The sequence below is a fragment of the Rattus rattus genome, chromosome 2 (assembly GCF_011064425.1).
Source record: "Rattus rattus isolate New Zealand chromosome 2, Rrattus_CSIRO_v1, whole genome shotgun sequence".
NCBI lineage: Eukaryota > Metazoa > Chordata > Mammalia > Rodentia > Muridae > Rattus > Rattus rattus.
This window is the reverse complement of record NC_046155.1, coordinates 84,934,004-84,941,649: the sequence shown is the minus strand read 5'-3', so window position 1 is coordinate 84,941,649 and position 7,646 is coordinate 84,934,004. Positions and strand designations below refer to the sequence as shown.

General features: G+C 43.3%; 1 pseudogene; it reads left to right on the top strand.

Moving 5' to 3' along the window:
* The first annotated feature begins 6,183 nt into the window (after nt 1–6,183).
* LOC116895121 lies at nt 6,184–6,267 on the top strand (annotated as a pseudogene).
* The last annotated feature ends 1,379 nt before the right edge of the window (nt 6,268–7,646 follow it).

Below are 7,646 nucleotides of genomic sequence, written 5' to 3'. Positions count from 1 at the left end.
TTTTCTTCCAAGAACGGCAGCCACTGATCGAGGCTTTCATCTGACCTGTGGTGTCCTTTAGAAATGCTTTATGCTTTTTACCACTTCTCTGCCCTTTGCCAAGATCAAGTACAGAAATGTTATATACTTATAAATGTATATCATCCATCTGTCTATCCATGTATACATTCATTGATAGATATATCAATACACATATCTACCAGTCCTTCCATCCATCTATCCACCCATTCACCACCCACCCAGTTACCCACTTATCCATCTACTTACTCCCATCCATCCATTTATCCATCCATATATCAACACACATATCTATCAGTCCTTCCATCCATCTATCCACCTATTTACCCACCCACCCAGCCATTCACCCACACACCCACCCACCCACTCTCCATCCACTCACCTTCACATCCATCCATATTATTATTCATTTATTCACATTCCCCACATCCATTTGTATTCTATCCATCTGTCCATCCAGCCACCCAGACATCCACCCACCCAGCCATTCACCCACTCATTAACACACCCACTCACCCATCCACTCACCCACACACATCCATCCATTCTATCTTATTCATTTATTCACACTCCCCACATCCATCCATCCATCCTATTCATACATTTACCCACTCATACTTCCTTATACCTATCTCTATTTTTCAGGACTCTTTAATCTGATTTTACAATAGAATAACTTTGTTCCTTGGGAGAGAAACTTGAAACCATGTTCTTGCAGGTTGAGACATTTAAAAAATGTGTATAGCTGTTAATATTTCAATCTGATCCAGAATATAGTTCATGTTGGATTCCAAGGAAGAGGAAGACCTGTGGAAAATGAGCAAAGAGAGATTGAAAGTGAGACTGACCATGAGGTACCAAAGGAAGGAAAGGTGGAGTTGAGTATCCTTGGATCTGTATCCTTCCCTTCCCACATTAAAAGTTGAATATTGAAGCTCTTTAAATACCCGGAGTCTCAGCTTTCTTGTGTAAAGTGAAGATAACTACATCTTCCTTTGAGAGTTAAAGGCTAGCATGCAGAAAGCGATCCTATCACGACTACATTAACCTTATTAAGTATGTACGATCCTCTGCTGTATTTGCAAGTAACTGAAATCTTTAGGTTAATGTCAAGATACAGTTAACACAGAGCCAGGGGCTTGAAGACAAACATATGTGAGCCTTGGCAGGAACTTGGAGGATGGAGTATAAGGATAGCAGGGGAAATCTTTCACCTGGAAAGTGGAGGCTTAAACCTTAGGGGACCAGTAGCCTGTCAGGCTCTTGTCTCTGACAGCATCCCCATAGCGTCCTGGAAGAAATCTTCCATCCCACTGCCTCTGGGCAGGCTATTTACATCTCTGGCTAGATTATAGTCTCCAGGTTTGTGGCTTTGCCCTCGACTTACTGATCTCCGTTGAATCTTTCTAAAATGCTTGCTTAAAGCTCCCCGCTGCAGCACACATTGGTCTTAATGGTGTTTAAAAAAACAAGGATACCATTGGGCATTTTGGCTAATTGAGTCCTAGGTGCTTCTTTTTTTTTTTTTTTTTTTTTTTGTTCTTTTTTTTTTGAGCTGGGGACCGAACCCAGGGCCTTGTGCTTCCTAGGCAAGTGCTCTACCACTGAGCTAAATCCCCAAACCCCTAGGTGCTTCTTATATCTAATGTCTCTGGGACTTTCTAGAGCTTCCCCACACTCCCCACACCTGCACACCCCCACAGCTACTTATTTCTATCCATTCTCCTGACCCTCTAGGTCTCTCTCCTGTTTCTTCCCATATCGGATCCTGTTCCCTATTCCACTCCCCCTCTCTTTTCCCACCCAGGTCCCTCCCTCTCTCTGCCTCCCATGATTATTTTCTTCCCCCTTCTAAGTAAGATTGAAACATCCTTACTTGGGCCTTCCTTCTTGTTAAACTTCATATGGTCTGTGAGTTGTATCATGGGCATTCTGTACTTTTTGGCTTATATCCACTTACCTGTGAGTACATACCATGCATGTCCTTTGAGACTATCTCCAGTAGATAGACAGGGTCCCTGGAGGGATGGGGTCACCCACCTACCTTCAAAATTTTTGACCCAGATTTGTTCCTGCCTGAAAGAGATGCAGGGACAAAAATGGATCAGAGATTGAAGGAAAGGCCATCCAGAGACTGGCCCAACTTAGGATCCATCCCATGTGCAGATATTACTGATGCCATGCTGTGCTTGCAGACAGGAGCCTATCATGGCTGTCCTCTGTCCATTGGACTGAGGTTAGGGATCCCTATGGAAGAGTTGGGGGAAGAATTGAAGGAGCTGAATGATATGGCAACCCTGTAGGAAAAAAACAGTATTAACCACCCCAGACCCCTCAGAGCTCCCAGAGGCTAATCCACCAACCAAAGAGCATACATGGGCTGGTTCTTGGCTCCCAGCACATACGTAGCATAGGACTGCCTTGTCTGGTCTCAGTGGGAAAGGATATGCCTAATCTTGTAGAAACTCGATGCCCTAGGGAAGGGGAATGCTAGTGGTGGTGAGGTGAGAGTCAGGGGGGTAAGGAGCACCCTCTCAGAGGCCAAGGGGAGGGAGAATGGGGTGAAGAATTTGTGGAGGGGGGACTAGGAAGGGAAGCATTTGGAATGTAAATAAATAAGATAATTTAATAAAAAAAATTAGAACATGAGGGGACTAAGTTGCTTGGGTGGGGCTGGATCTGGAGGGGCTGAGGGATGGGTGACTATGATCAAAATACAGTATATGGAATTCTCAGATAATTAATAATTATTATTCTTTTTAAAGATCAAGCTGTTTATTTTCTTTTTTTAATTGGATACATTTCTTTATATACATTTCAAATGATATTCCCTTTCCCAGTTTCCTGTCCATAACCCCCCCATGCCCTCCCCCTCCCCCATAAGGGTGTTTCCCTCCATCCACTCCCCTTACCACCCTCTCCCACATTCCCCTGCACTGGGGGTCCAACCTTGTCAGGACCAAGGTCTTCTCCTTCCACTGGTGCCCAACAAGGCCATCCTCTGCCACATATGCAGTTGGAGCATGGGTCATTCCATATGTAGTCTTTGGTAGTGGTTTAGTACCTGGGAGCTCTGGTTGGTTGGCATTGTTGTTCTTATGGGGTTGCAAGCCCCTTCAGCTCTTTTGGTCCTTTCTCTTAATTCCTCCAATGGGGATCCCCTTCTCACCCTTCTCAGTTCAGTGGTTTGCTGCTAGCGTTCGCCTCTGTATTTGACATGCTCTGACTGTGTCTCTCAGGAGAGATCTATATCTGGTTCCTGTCAGTATGCACTTCTTAGCTTCATCAATCTTATTTAGTTTTGGTGGCTGTATATATATATGGGCCACATGTAGGGCAGGCTCTGAATGGCCATTCCTTCAGTCTCTGCTCCAAACTTTGCCCCCATATCCCCTCCTGTGGATATTTTTGTTCCCTCTTTTAAGAAGGAGTGAAGCATCTGCATTTTGGTCATCCTTCTTCTTGAGCTTCATGTGGTCTATGGATTGCATCTTGGTTAATTCGAGCTTTTGGGCTAATATCCACTTATCAATGAGTGCATACCGTGTGTGTGTGTGTGTGTGTGTGTGTGTGTGTGTGTGTGTGTGTGTGTGTGTGTGTGTGATTGGGTTACCTCACCCAGGATAATATTTTCAATTCTATCCATTTGCCTAACAATTTCACAAAGTCATTGTTTTTAATAGCTGAGTAGTACTCCATTGTGTAAGTGTACCACATTTTCTGTATCCATTCCTTTGTTGAGGGACATCTGGGTTTTCTCAACTTCTGGCTATTATAAATAAGGTTGCTATGAACGTAGTGGAGCATGTGAGTTTGTTGTAAGTTGGAGCATCTTTTGGGTATATGCTCAAGAGAGGTATAGCTGGGTCCTCAGGTAGTGCAATGTCCAATTTTCTGAGGAACCTTCAGACTGATTTCCAGAGTGGTTGTACTAGTTTGCAATCCCACCAACAATGGAGGAGTGTTCCTCTTTCTCCACATCTTCACCAGTATCTGCTGTCGCCTGAATTTTTTATCTTAGCCATTCTGACTGGTGTGAGGTGGAATCTCAGGGTTGTTTTGATTTGCATTTCCCTGATGACTAAGGATGTTGAATATTTCTTTAGGTGCTTTTTGGCCATTCGGCATTCCTCAGTTGAGAATGTTTCGTTTAGTTCTGTACCTCATTTTTTAATAGGGTGATTTGGCTCTCTGGAGTCTAATTTCTAGTGTTCTTTGTATATTTTGGATATAAGCCCTCTATCAGTTGTAGGATTGGTAATGATCTTTTCCCAATCTGTTGGTTGCCATTTTGTCCTAATGACAGTGTCCTTTGCCTTACAGAAGCTTTGCAGTTTTATGAGGTCCCATTTGTCCATTCTTGATCTTAGAGCATAAGCCATTGGTGTTTTGTTCAGGAAAATTTCCCCAGTGCCCATGTATTGGAGACTCTTCCCCACTTTTTCTTCTATTAGTTTGAGTGTGTCTGGTTTGATGTGGAGGTCCTTGATCCACTTGGACTTAAGCTTGGTACAGGGTGATAAGCATGGATCGATCTGCATTCGTCTACATGTTGACCTCCAGTTGAACCAGCACCATTTGCTGAAAATGCTATCTTTTTTCCATTGGATGGTTTTGGCTCCTTTGTCAAAGATGAAGTGAGGATAGGTGTGTGGGTTCATTTCTGGGTCTTCAACTCTATTCCACTGGTCTATCTCTCTGTCTCTGTACCAACACCATACAGTTTCTTTTTTAAATCACTATTGCTCTGTAATACTGCTTGAAGTCAGGGATGGTGATTCCCCCAGAAGTTCTTTTATTGTTGAGTATAGTTTTCGCTATCCTGGGTTTTTTGTTATTCCAAATGGATTTGCAGATTGCTCTTTCTATCTCTATGAACAATTGAGTAGGAATTTTGATGGGGATTGCATTGAATCTGTAGATTGCTTTTGGTAACATGGCCATTTTTACTATATTAATCCTACCAATCCATGAGCATGGGAGGTCTTTCCATCTTCTGAGATCTTCAATTTCTTTCTTCAGAGACTTGAAGTTCTTGTCATACAGATCTTCACTAGCTTGGTTAGAGTCACACTGAGGTATTTCATGTTATTCGTGACTATTGTGAAGGGTGCTATTTCCCTAATTTCTTTTTTTGTTTTTCTCTTTTTTTTTTTTTTCGGAGCTGGGGCCTGAACCCAGGGCCTTGCACTTGCTAGGCAAGCGCTCTACCACTGAGCTAAATCCCCAACCCCCTAATTTCTTTCTTAACCTGTTTATCCTTTGAGTAGAGAAGGTTACTGATTTGTTTGAGTTAATTTTATACCCCGACACTTTGCTGAAGTTATTTATCAGGTTAAGTAGTTCTCTGGTGGAACTTTTGGGGTCACTTAAGTAAACTATCATATAATCTGCAAATAGTGATATTTTGATTTCTTCCTTTCCAATCTGTATTCCTTTGATCTCTTTTGTTGTCTGATTGCTCTGGCTAGGACTTTGAGTACTATATTGAATAAGTAGGGAGAGAGTGGGCAGCCTTGTCTAGTCTCTGATTTTAGTGGGATTGCTTCAAGTTTCTCTCCATTTTTTAAAGAAAAGTTTTCTACTGCCTTAGTTAAGTTCCTTAGTGTTCACACTGTAGCTCTTCCTAATGTCTCCATCCCAATTTTACTCACCTTTTTGCATGCCTCTAACTCTGTGATTTAGATGCCATGGGAAGCAGAGCTCCCTGGAAGCTTCTTCCTTTGATTTTTTGTCCAACAACTACTCACTCTTCTTTCCACATGCAGGTCAGACCCTCTTCTGCAAGTTACCCAAGCCCACCCCCAGGAAGGAGCAGATGCAGGGTCTCCATTGTCCGGGTTAATGCCTGACCCCCAGTGGACAATTCTGTAAATCTCTTTCCAGAAGCTGCTCACTGTGGACAGGAAGGGCCAGCGAATGGAACGATGGGTCTCACTGACCTCTGAGATCAGCAGTGACATTTTCTTTGCAGCTGTCATTATTATATTAAACTCAGGGTGGGAGGCTGACAGGAAGTCTCAGCAAACATGGAGACACCCACTTTCTTTGTCATGGTTTTCTTGTCTCTAGTTTATATGAAAGATCCAGCAGATTTTACCCAAAGAAAATCTTTGCCAACTGACTACATCTGATTAGTGACTGATTTTAGAATACAAACAAGCTAGCTTTGCGCAGTGGCAGTATCGTAGCCAATGAGGTTTATCCGAGGCGCGATTATTGCTAATTGAAACTAGAATACAAACAAGCTCAAAAATTAAATAATCCCTCTCAAAAACCAAAAACCCCTCAAAACATCAAACAACCAAACCAAACTAAACAGAAACTACCCCCCCCAAAAAAAAAACAAGAAGAAAATAACCCAATCATGAAATGGGCAAATGAAACAAACAGCTCTCAAGAGATGAAGTTCAAAAGCAGTCAGTAAATAAGTGTAACACATTTAACAACCTTAGCCCTAAGGGAAATGAATCGTATCACAAGAACACTTGCTTCACTATGTTCAAAGTAGCTTTATTTATAAAAGTCAGAAATGGGAAACTACTCAGATTCCCCTCAACTGAAGAGCGGTTAAAAAAATGTGACTCATCTACACAATGGAATACTATTCAGCCATGAAAAGCAAAGACATCATGAATTTTTCAGGCAAATGAATGGATCTTGAGAATATCATCCTGGGTGAGTGAGTTAACCAGACCCAAAAGAACATGCACAGTATGTATTCACTTATAAGTGGATATTAGCCATAAAATGTAGGGTGCCTATACTACACTCCACAGACCCAAGGAGGCTGGACAAGAAAGAAGCCACAAGCAAGGATGCTTGAGTCTCACCTGGAAGGGGAAATCAAATGATTGTCTAAGGCAGAAGGAGGGAGGGAACTGGGTAGGAGAGGGGATAGGGAGGTGATTGGGGGTGTTGGGGTCAGGTGTAGGGAGGGGCAGGGGGAGATGGCCCTATGGCCAGGAGAATGAATGGAAATCTGCAACTGATGGGGGCGGGGAGGTAGGGGTGATCTTCAGGAAAAGACTGGATCTGGGATAGGGGAGGTGCCCAAGAATCAATGGAGGTGTCCTTAGCTATTACTATTGGTGATACGGAGCCTGAGGAAGCTGCCCCCTGTGGCCAGGCAGGAACTCCAATGGAGCAATAGGGACCCACAAAACTTTCAAACCAAAAACTTATCCTGTCTACAAAAAATGCAGGGTCTGGGGATGTAGCAGAGACTGAGGGAACAGCCAACCAATAACCAGCCCGACGTGAGACAAGCACCAATACCCAACACTATTAATGATAATTCCGTTACGCTTGCAGATAACCTAGCACGGTTGCCCTCTGAAAGGCTCCACCCAGCAGCTGACTCAAACAGATGCAGACACCAACAGCCAAATAGTGGATGGAGTTTAGGAGCTCTTATTGAAGGGGATAGGAACTTCACAGGAAGACCAACATTGTCAACTAATCTGGACAGTCTGAGCTCTCAGAGTTTGCACCACCAACCAAAGAACATACACGGGCTGGCTCTAGGCCTTCCTGCACGTATGTAACAGATGTGCAGCTTGGTCTTCATGTGGGTCCTGAACAACTGGAATGGGGGCTATCCCAAAAACTGTTGCCTATACATGGGA